The sequence below is a fragment of the Heptranchias perlo genome, chromosome 11 (assembly GCF_035084215.1).
Source record: "Heptranchias perlo isolate sHepPer1 chromosome 11, sHepPer1.hap1, whole genome shotgun sequence".
In the NCBI taxonomy this organism is placed as follows: Eukaryota; Metazoa; Chordata; class Chondrichthyes; order Hexanchiformes; family Hexanchidae; genus Heptranchias; species Heptranchias perlo.
The window spans coordinates 7,160,859-7,173,115 of record NC_090335.1 but is presented as its reverse complement, the minus strand read 5'-3'; positions in this window follow the sequence as shown (position 1 = coordinate 7,173,115).

The window sequence follows — 12,257 nt, the reverse complement described above, 5'->3', positions numbered from 1 at the left end:
TGATGGGGTGAATGATGGAGTGTCTCTCTGGGCCAGTGAGTGCCAGTGATGGGGTGAATGATGGAGTGTCTCTCTGGGCCAGTGAGTGCCAGTGATGGGGTGAATGATGGAGTGTCTCTCTGGGCCAGTGAGTGCCAGTGATGGGGTGAATGATGGAGTGTCTCTCTGGGCCAGTGAGTGCCAGTGATGGGGTGAATGATGGAGTAGCTCTCTGGGCCAGTGAGTGCCAGTGATGGGGTGAATGATGGAGTGTCTCTCTGGGCCAGTGAGTGCCAGTGATGGGGTGAATGATGGAGTGGGGAATTTTCAGTGGTGCATCCCAGTGATGACAGTCATGAAATCTCCTCTCTTGGATCATCTTCCTGTGAATTTCATATTCTTGCTTCTGTTAAAATTAAAAATAATAACAAATCCCTTCGGAGATGAGATGAGTGCTCGCAATTCCTTCTCTGTCTCATTAGGGGCACTACATAAATATACCTACAGGACTGATACAGGTGAAGTTTCTTTAGAGTTTTAAGCATTCAGCTGGTCTACACAAACCTGCTTGGACTGTAGGACCTCCAGCAGCTCCATCACATACAGCTTTCGAAGACTCGTACCCTGGGATCTTCACAGGAGGTGAGAGCACCCTGATAGCTGGAGCACCTCCTCCGCCTGTTGCCTGGCATCCTCTGGTATTATGGTCTGTAACAGACTCCAAACCTTTGCTTTTCCATGTTATTATTTTTCAGCTTTTGAAAAGGAATATTAAAGTCTGTATGTGAACTGTATCCTGAAAAGAGACACTTCACAAGACATGGAGGTATAGATGTGAGGGAGGGCAATTTGGAGCCATCTGGGGCAGATCTGGAGCTGTCAATTGCTTGCTCACTGTGACACTCCACAGGGTAGCATTGGAACACTGGTGGTGTGCGATGCACCCTTGTCTCTGTGGTTCTAATTAATCTTGCCCTATAGCACTGATCGTCGTTGCCTTTTGTCAGGTCACTGAAGCTTCTGTGACACTGCAGGGGTGTCCTGCCATTTAGAGATGTCCCATTCACTGCCAGTGCCGCTTCATTCCAAACAGCTCCTGCAGCACAGATTTCAGGCGTTGTGCCTCTAACCTCCGAGATCTCTGCGCTCCTCCAATTCTGGCCTCTTGTGCATCCCCAATTTGCAGCACTCCCACCATTGGCGGCCGGGCCTTCAGCTGCCTAGGCCCTAAGTTCTGGAATTCTTTCCCTAAACCTTTCCGCCTCTCTACCTCTCTCCTCCTTTAAGGCACTCGTTAAAACCTACCTCTTTGACCAAGCTTTTGGTCCTAATCTGTCCTGATATCTCCTTATGTGGCTCGGTGTCAAATTTTGTCTGATTACGCTCCTGTGAAGTGCCTTGGAACATTTTACTACATTAAAGGCGCTATATAAATGCAAACTGTTGTAACCCCAAAAGTGCATCCCTCCTCTGCCTTATCTTGCTAAGAGATACTGTAACTCATTCTCACTAAAATTGGCTGTTCTTCCTTTCCTCCTGCTCATTGCTGCCATCTCCACTTCCTTTAAGTGTGTCATCATTTAAAGGCAGGCTGCCTTACGCTGGCCTGACATGATTAACCATATAAAGGTACTGAACGGTAGGAACTCTACCTAGTCCTGTATAGGGCTAGAGTGAGCCGTCCCAAGGATACAGCTTACGAACCCTGATGAGTTCTCTGTTCATGAGTATTATTGGTACCGATCTCATGAGCACTGGGTTGTATTAGTGTGATTATCAATAAAGAATATTAATCAGATGTCTCTATCTCGAGTCCACATGCCTGTATCATAAGGGAAGGATAGTGAGTACCCTAAACTCAACATCATGTTCTTCTTCAAAAAGTGCAATGGGATCTTTAACATCCACCTAAGGGCAGACTGGGCCTCTGTTTAACATCTCATCTGAAAGACAGCACCTCCAACAGTATAGCGCTGCCTGAGTACTGTCGAGGGTAATCAAGTCTCTGGAGTTCAGGAGTGTTTCACCTATTAATGCTGAGTTAAGGTGTGTTTCAGATGATACCAAAATAATACTCTACCAAATAATGGTAGAGTTAATCCTTTAGAAGACCAAAGGGAGTTGCTAAGGGATATTGATGAAATGTGGGAATGGGCTAAAAAAGTGTCAAATGGAATTCAATATCAGTAAGTGTGAGGTGATGCATTTTGGTAAAAAAATAACAGCAGTAATGATAGTTGGAATGGAAGTCGGCTCAGTGCAGTGGAAGAGCAGAGGGATTTGGGAGAACAGGTTCATAGGACATTGAGCATAGTACTTCAGGATGATAATGTCATAAAAAGCCAATGGAATTCTAGATTTTATCTCAAGAGATATAGAACATAAAAGTGTAGCATGTTTGGGAGGAACAGGTGACTTAGGACCTGTTGTTCCCAAAACTCTCCACCACTGGGATTTTCCTCATCTCATGTCTGGGTCTGTTGTAGACTGATTGATAGACATTGATTGCTATGATTAGTCAACAACTCCATTATCGTTGGATCATGCGATTACCAGGATGGTCAAAGGAGAAGTAGATGGACCTTGGTCTTATTTAATTTGGTAATTCCTATGTTCCTATAAGGCAAAAGATAATGAGGCTATACAAAACCCTAATGACCTCAGTTACAGTACCGTGTGCAGTATTGGGCTCCACACTATAGGAACAACAATGGGGCTTTAGAGAGGGCACAACTCAGATTCACTGGGGTGCTGCCTGATATGAGGAAATACAAATAAAAGAAAGACAAAAAAATGTGGGTCTTTCTACAATAGAACATCCCAGATTATGGGATTGTTAGGGAATGGATGTTCTTACTTATAAGTTTACAAGTTATTCCTCAAGATAATAGGGTTTAAAAGAATTTATTGACTTTCATAGGAAATAAGTATACAATGATAACAGTGACAACATGGGCACGAAATTGGCTAAGTAACAGGAAACAGAGAGTAGTGGTGAACGGTTGTTTTTCGGACTGGAGGAAGGTGTACAGTGGTGTTCCCCAGGGGTCGGTGCTGGGATCATTGCTTTTCTTGATATATATTAATGACTTGGACTTGGGTGTACAGGGCACAATTTCAAAATTTGCAGATGACACTAAACTTGGAAGTGTAGTGAACAGTGAGGAGGATAGTGATAGACTTCAAGAGGACAGAGACAGGCTGGTGGAATGGACGGACTCATGACAGATTAAATTTAATGCTGAGAAGTGTGAGGTGATACATTTTGGTAGGAAGAACGAGGAGAGGCAATATAAACTAAAGGGTACAAATCTAGAGGGGGTGCAGGAACAGAGAGGCCTGGGGGTATATGTAGACAGGTCGTTGAAGGTGGCAGAACAGGTTGAGAAAGTGGTTAAGAAAGTATACGGGGTCCTGGGCTTTATAAATAGAGGCATAGAGTACAAAAGCAAGAAAGTTATGATGAACCTTTATAAAACACTGGTTTGGCCACAATTGGAGTATTGTGTCCAATTCTGGGCACCGCACTTTAGGGAGGATGTGAAGACCTTAGAGAGGGTGCAGAAAATATTTACTAGAATGGTTCCAGGGATGAAGGACCTCAGTTACTGGAAGAAGCTGGGATTGTTCTCCTTAGAGCAGAGAAGGTTAAGAGGAGATTTGATAGAGGTGTTCAAAATGATGACCCAAGTAAATAAAGAGAAACTGTTCCCAATGGTGGAAGGGTCGTGAACCAGAGGACACAGGTTCAAGGTGATTGGCAAAAGAACCAAAGGCGACATAAGGAAAAACTTTTTAATGCAGTGAGTGGTTAGGATCTGGAATGCACTGCCTGAAAGGGTGGTAGAAGCATGGTCAATTGTGGCTTTCAAACAGGAATTAGATAGGTACCTGAAGGAGAAAAATTTGCAGGGCTACGGGGAAAGAGCGGGGGAGTGGGACTAGCTGGATTGCTCTTGTAGAGAGCTGGCGCAGGAGCGATGGGCCAAATGGCCTTCTTCTGTCCCGTAACCATTCTATGATTCTATGATTACTAATAATGACACATATACTTAAGGTCACACTCACAATAATATTTACTAGAAAAATTAAAATCAGCTGCATGTGAAAGGTGTTAACTTTGCTGTGAAAAGGTTGCGGACTCAGTCAGCATCAGCCTGTGTCAGGCAGCTTCCAATTAAATTTAAAGAAACTTTGCTGAATGAAAATGAACTAAATGCCATTTTACTTTTTTCCCCCAAAGACTTTATGCCTTTAACAATGATCCTGTGGATTTATTAAACTTGCTGCCATCAATTTTATTTAAAATAAAACTTGCACAAAGATCCTATTACAATTAAATTCTGGCAAATAAATTTCAGCTCCTCATGGACTTCCAATTTTCCAAACCTGAGCTGTAAAGGCACAAAAAAAAGTATCAATTTTTTTTTGCATCCTTCGGAATTGAAAATCTGTTAAAACAAGTAGAAATCATTAGTAACATCACTATTAACTTTAAACACATTCCTGTCAGGGAAGACAGCTTTTTAGTTTTCTCATCTCACTTTAAAAAGAATAGGTTTTTCCTGGCCTTGTGACTACTGATGTTTTCGATTAAACCCCAATTTTTGCTAAATCATTTATTCCCGTTTTGTGGTTGAGAGGTGTTCGATACCCCTTACATTATTAACTCTTAGGTAGTTAGTACAGTCCAACCATAAAGTGTCTCCAGATTGTTGCCATGGAGATCTCTTATGGTCTCTCTTATGGAGATGGCGGGAGATCCTCGGACCATTTTTTTTTACTCCGGTCATTTTTTTTCTGACCAGAGTCAATTGCAAGATCAAAGTGTGCTGTCAGTTTGCTAATGGCTATCACATTCCAGTGACAACCAAGATGCCTTGTACTGAATTAATTTTCTTAGATCACATTCTTCAAACATAACAACTCCAGATACCTCACTTACATTCAACAATCAATTTTCTTCATGTTACACTCTCATGTCCAGAACTAGAGACCATTCACATAATTTACAATAACCAGAATTTTACTGTGGCCACAAGAACAGTTTGTTTTTCACAATTTAATAGGTTAGTTAACCTCAATAACTCTAATTTAATTCAGACCCATATCTTAAAGTAATGCAATACAGAACAGCAAATACCCAGTAAATTACCTCAGCTTTCTTCTTGTTCTTTTTTCAGGCACCTTTCCAAATGAATGTAAAAAGTGCTGAATATAACTGAAGGAAAAGTTAGCTTTTATAGTTAAACAAAATAGTGGCATTGGGGCACTAGGTGACAGTCCCAGATTACTGCATCTGTCACTGCTGGTTCCAACCCGAAAACCATCCTGCATTCCAAAATCTGTCCACGCCTCTCTGAATTTATTACACAGTGTTGAATACTGTATCAAGACTTAACAGGTTATAAATATCCCACAGATCATTAGGCCCTGCTTTGTCTTAGACACCTTATCAAAGGGGGTTCTAGCCACTTAAATGCATCTTTGTGTCCAACTGTTACCAACACAAATTGTGATCCTTGAAGATCAAGGATAAGTTTCTCCAAACTCTCATCTAGTTTAGTGTTTGATAATAGCATGGCAGAATTATTTATTGTAGTGTTAAAAATCGGCAGTAGGCTCAGGGCACTTCTCCACCTTCAGTGAAATACAGGTTGCGATCCTAAAATCCCTTCCAATGAAATATGCCAACACTTTTGTCCCCTTCATCTGAGGTGCCAACTGTTAGGAAATGAATGTTCTTATTTACAAGTTTATAAGTTATTCAACAAGATAACAGGGTTCAAAGGCATTTATTGGCTTTCATAGGACATAAGTTTACAATGATAACCATTATTAACAATAATTGCACACATACAATGATAACATTTACTATTAATAATTGCACACATACAATGATAACCATTATTAACAATAATTGCACACATACAATGATAACCATTATTAATAATAATTGCACACATACAATGATAACCATTATTAACAATAATTGCACACATACAATGATAACCATTATTAATAATAATTGCACACATACAATGATAACCATTATTAATAATAATTGCACACATACAATGATAACCATTATTAACAATAATTGCACACATACAATGATAACCATTATTAACAATAATTGCACACATACAATGATAACCATTATTAATAATAATTGCACACATACAATGATAACCATTATTAACAATAATTGCACACATACAATGATAACCATTATTAATAATAATTGCACACATACAATGATAACCATTATTAACAATAATTGCACACATACAATGATAACCATTATTAACAATAATTGCACACATACAATGATAACCATTATTAATAATAATTGCACACATACAATGATAACCATTATTAACAATAATTGCACACATACAATGATAACCATTATTAATAATAATTGCACACATACAATGATAACCATTATTAACAATAATTGCACACATACAATGATAACCATTATTAACAATAATTGCACACATACAATGATAACCATTATTAATAATAATTGCACACATACAATGATAACCATTATTAATAATAATTGCACACATACAATGATAACCATTATTAACAATAATTACACATGTACTTAAGTTCACACTTATGATAAAACGAATTACCGGAGAATTCACACGTTAGAGTTCCTGAGCTCAAAGAGATGGGCTGGCCAGGCCTTGTCCAATTCTGAAGTAACTATTCTATCACCCCTCTTTTTATACCTTTTTATACCTTTCTTTCACTCTGGCTAAGTGAGAATCCACATGTTTCAAAGTATTACCTCATCCAATTAGCTGGACTTCAGTTTTAACAAGAATAACCTCCCCAAGCCTTCATCTTGGCTGAGCTGTCAATCAAGTCATGGAACCATAGAATCATAGAATGGTTACAGCACAGACCATTCAGCCCATCGAGCCCGTACTGGCTCTATGTAAGAGCAATCCAGTTAGTCCTATTCCCCGGCTCTTTTCCTGTAGCCCTGCAAAATTTTTTCCCTTCAAGTATTTATCCAATTCCTTTTTAAAAGCCACAATTGAATCTGCTTCTACCACCCTTTCAGGCAGCGCATTCCAGATCATAACTACTCGCTGCGTAAAAAAGTTTTCCCTCATGTCGCCTTTGGTTCTTTTGCCAATCACCTTAAATCTGTGTCCTCTGGTTCTTGACCCTTCCACCAATGGGAACAGTTTCTCTTTATTTACTTTATCTAAATCCGTCATGATTTTGAACACTTCATTTAACTGGAGACAGTTATTGGAGCTCAGGACTCTCTTACAGGCGAGTTATCACTTGCCTTATGCAGATGTGTCCTTCGAGGAGTTAATCCCTATGAGGACAGCTGAGATATTTAGGGGCTCGGACAGAGAAAGCTTGTAGCTGAATGCTTATCAGCTAAAGTTTCTGTCTGGTAACATGATTTCACTGCCATTTCCAGCCATCTAACAGGAACTCACTTAAAAGCTAAAGTTAATACAATTAACCGTTTCCTTAAAGGGTGAAATGAGAGCAGTGTTTAAAATTATGAAGGGATGGGATATGGTAGATAGAAGCAGATTGTTTTTAGTAGTTGAGAGGTCAAGAACAAGGATGCCATAAATAAATGTAAAAGATTTAGAACATAGAGCAAGAGAAACTTCTTTTCACAGAGAGTTGTGAGGCTGTGGGAATTCATTTCCAGGGTTAGTGGTTCAGGTAGCAACTATGTCAACATTCAAGACTAGATTGGACAGGTGGTTGAAGGAAAAGGGATTGAACGGATAGCAGAACAGGTTGGATAAATGTGATTAGAACTATTTGCTCACATGGAGGGTAAATTCCGACATGGACTGGTTGAACCGGATGGCCTGATTCTATGTTGTAACTTTGATGTATTTCTATATATTTAACTGTTAATGTTGAGTTACGGTGAGTTAATTCTATTGCCCATATCCCACTCGGCACCAAGTCCCACTAACCTGCTTCCCCTGTTCTTGCTGACCTACATTGGCTCCCGATCTCCCAACACCTCACATTTTTAATTTTCATCCCTGTATTTAAATCCTTTAATGGCCTTGCCTCTCCCTATCTCTGTAACCTCCCGTAACGGAAGGAAAGGATAAGCATGATTATTGACATAAATCATTTCGCTCGAAAGAATTCCAAAAATAATAAGATGTAGAAATGAGTTCAATTCAGAATGAAAAGGAAAGCATTAACCCCCTGAAATAAATCACTCAGCTTGAATTAATGAAAAAATAATAACAAGTAGAACTGAATATAATGAAAGAAATAAAATGACTGGAAAGAAGGAAGAGCATTATCTCATTGACATTAGGGTTATTAAATCCAAAAATGATAAGCAGTAGACTTGAATACAATGAAAGAAAGGCAATGACTGAATGCGGTAGAAATGAACACAGTTGAAGAATTAACATCAGTGAATGAAAGAAATAGCATTAACTCACTGAAATAAATCGTTTTACTTGGGCTGAAATCGAAAAACAGTTGCATAAGAGAAAGAGCCATGAGGTAGTAGTGTTGGAGGCCATTCAGAAGGTGAATGGAAGGAGTGGGTCAGATGGTACGTGGGACTGTCGGTGTGCTGGGGGGAAGGGTTGGCTTAAGAGAATTTTTCCTCAGTGATTTGTTGCCTTACTGCTCTAGCAGCACTGCATGGTCTTGGGCTTCTTCATCATCCTCTTCTTCTTCATCCACTTCTTCACCTTCCTCCTGAGGGATTGCAAGGCTTCGTCCCTCTCAGGCTGAACCAGTTTGTTCGCAACCTCGGCATCCTATTTGACCCTGAGCTGAACTCCGACCCCACAATCCTCTCCATTACCAAGGCCGCCTACTTTCACCTCCGTGAAATCGTCCGTCTCCACCCCTGCCTCAGTCCATCTGCTGCTGAAACCCTCATCCATGCCTTTGTTACCTCTAGACTGGACTATTCCAATGCTTTCCTGGCCGGCCTCCCATCTTCCACCCTCCATAAACTTGAGCTCATCCAAAACTCTGCTGCCCGTACCCAAACTCGCACCAAGTCTCGTTCACCCATCACTTCTGTCCTTGTTGACCTACATTGGCTCTTAGTCCCACACGTCTCAAATTTAAAACTCTCATCCTTGTGTTTGAATCTTTTCATGGCCTCACTCCTCCCTATCTCTGTAACTTCCTCCAACCCTGCAACCACACCCCCCACCCAAACCCCCGGAACTCTCTGTTCCTCTGACTCTGGCCACTTGTGTATCCCTCTTCTCTTCATGCCACTATTGGCGAGCGTGCCTTCAGCCATCTAGGTTCCAAACTCTGGAACCCCCTCCTCAAACTCCTCGGCCCCTCCACTCCTCCTGCTCCTGTCAGACCCACCTTAACACTCACTTCTGACCAAGCTTTTGGTCACCCCTCTTACTATCTCTTCCTTTGGCTCGCTGTCCATTTAAAAAAAAATTATGCCTCTGCGAATCACCTTGGAACGTTTTTCATGTTCAAGGCACTTGAAAAGTGAAAGTTGCTGTGTACAGCACACATAGAATGGCTGAGAGTGAGGTACACACAAGTTATACAGTACCAGGCAGACGTGAATTATTCAACAAAGACTTGCGTTTATACAGTGCCTTTAATGTATTAAAAACATCCCAAGGCGCTTCACAGGAGCGTTATCAAACAAAATTTAACACTGAGCCACATATGGAGTTATTAGAACAGGTGACCAAAAGTTTAGTTAAAGAGGTAGGTTTTAAGGAGTGTCTTAAAGGAGAAGAGAGAGGTAGAAAGGTTTAGAGAGGGAATTCCAGAGTTTCGGGCCTAGACAGCTGAAGGCACGGCCGCCAATGGAGGGGCGAAGGAAATAGGGGAAGGACAAGAGGCCAGAATTGGAGGAGTGCTGAGATCTGGGAGAGTTGTAGGGCTGGAGGAGGTTACGGAGATAGAGAGGAGTTTACTGAGATAGGGAGGGGGCGAGGCCATGGAGGAATTTGTACACTAGGATGAGAATTTTAAAATTGAGGCGTTGCTGGATCGGGAGCCTGCGCGTATTGTATGTGTACTGGGGTTGACAATGAGGCAGGCCAGTCGAACAATACTGGGCGGGAGTGACTGGTCCCACATGTCTCAAATTTGGTTGGTTCAGTACATGTATAGGAGTTGACATGGAGATACTGAAGAATGGGAGGGTGGGCAAAGATGACTTTGTAGGGGAAAAGCCTGCACATCCTTTGAAACAAGAGCTAATTTTGTGTGGAAGACAAGAACTTTTCAAGACGGGCCCCTAATTGGGCAGCCAACAGGATCTCTATTCCCCAGTGATAAAAAGGCTATAGTGCGACAAGGAGAGCAGAGACCCGGACTGAAATTTTACCCCAGAAAAGCTGCTGAAGGATGACATTTATAAATTGAAGTAAATGTCCCAACTTAATAACACTGAAGTGTCCAGATTCACACATCCTTGCACGTTGACACGGATGTGGGACCCTATGAGCCACCTGACAAGCTGGCCACAATCACACTCTGGATCCACGCAAGGCAGAAGGGTTTTGCCCCATAGTACGCTGGAATACCTTTCAGACAGCGTGGGATGTTTAAATCCTATGCTGACAAGCGGACAGGAGGGTCAAAGCTCTGCCCCAGTTGGCATGGTTGCGTATGACGTACTCACTAGACTGACCACTTCTTTCTAGTTTGGGTTAAATCCCATATTTAAATGAGGTTGGAAGGTGAGATCAGAAGACTTGGTACCAAGTTTGGTGTTTTTCTTCCTTCTCACAGCCAATCATTGGGCGAATGTCTCACAGAGATTTCCATGCCCATCAAACTGAAACGCAGCAAACTTCTGCTTTTGCACCGAGCTCGAGTATTAATCCAATGTCACATTCTATCTGGGGTGACAGTAACTGGTGGAGTGGGTGATGGTCTATTCATAAATAGGGATGGGAGGACTTGGACATGGACATGGTGTTGGTTTCTTCCTTTCTGTCACAGTGCATTTAGGGTTAATAAAAAATACAAGCACAGAGGGATCGTGATGGAATGAGGTAACATCATCTGAGTCAAGTAATAGACAGAAATTTTCAGACATTGAAGAGACCAAGAGGTGTGTAAATAGCCAAGGAATTGGGAGGCCTGGGGAAATGGGAGAGATGGAAAACTTGGATAAGATATGGAATTAAAACAAGTTTAAAAATGAGGATATAGCTGAAGTCTGAAGTCAGTGTTCAGTCCTAGGAGAAAGATGAGATATTGTTCTTGGAGCTTGCATTGAGCTTCGCGAGAACAGTGTACGTGGCAAAAGACAGAGGTCAGAGTGGGAATGGGAGGGGGAATTAATGTGATGAGCAACAAGGAGCCCAGGTTCGCAGTTATGGACAGAGTGAAAGTGTTCGGCACAGCAGTCCCCTTCCTTGGCTATTTACATACTCTCCAATCCACTCCCTCCCATCCAGTCCCATCTATCTACCTCCATCCACACTCCTCTCCCAACCATCCATCGACCTCCACCCATCCATTCCTCTCCCATCCACTCCCACCCAGTGGAAACAATTGCCCATGGGCAAATATTAAGTGTGTAGATTTGGCATTTCATTCAAGTGAGATTGCTAAACACGAGTCTGTATCCCACACTTCACCTGCAAGTGATTACAACATAGAAACTGAATATAAAGCTTCGGAGAATGATATATAAATGCAAGTTTATTCTAGCACCTTTCACAATGCTTCGCAGCCATTGAAGTACTTTTCAATTTTAATCACTGTTGTAATGTAGGACACACAGTAACAAGGTTCCACAAACAGCAATGAGATAAATGACCAGGTAATCTGCTTTAGTGATGAGGGGCTCTGGAGTTAACCTTTTCACTGGTAGGCGAGTGTGTCAGCGCTAAGACGAAGCTGGGGGGATTTCCAGGAACGTAAAGCTCGTTAAAACCATCAGCTGAGCCCAAAGGCAACTGTTACCTTGAAATTACTCACCAATATTTCCCCCTCCTCCTCCGGGATGTGACCCTCCAGGCCCTCATTATTCATGAGTCAACCTATATAATGAACGACTGCACTTCAAAAGTACCTTTGTTTGTGAAGCACTTTGGATTTCCGAAGGTGCTAATAAACCCAAGCCCTTTACTTAGATAAGAAAGGCCTTTTCTTATTTAATAAAGGATTTCAAATAAACATGAACACAGCAGTTGAGCAGAGTAATTGTGACCTACATCAACTCCTGCTGTCCCAAATTTAAGATTCAAATCCCTTCGTGGCCTTGCCTCTCCCTACCTCTGTAACCTCCT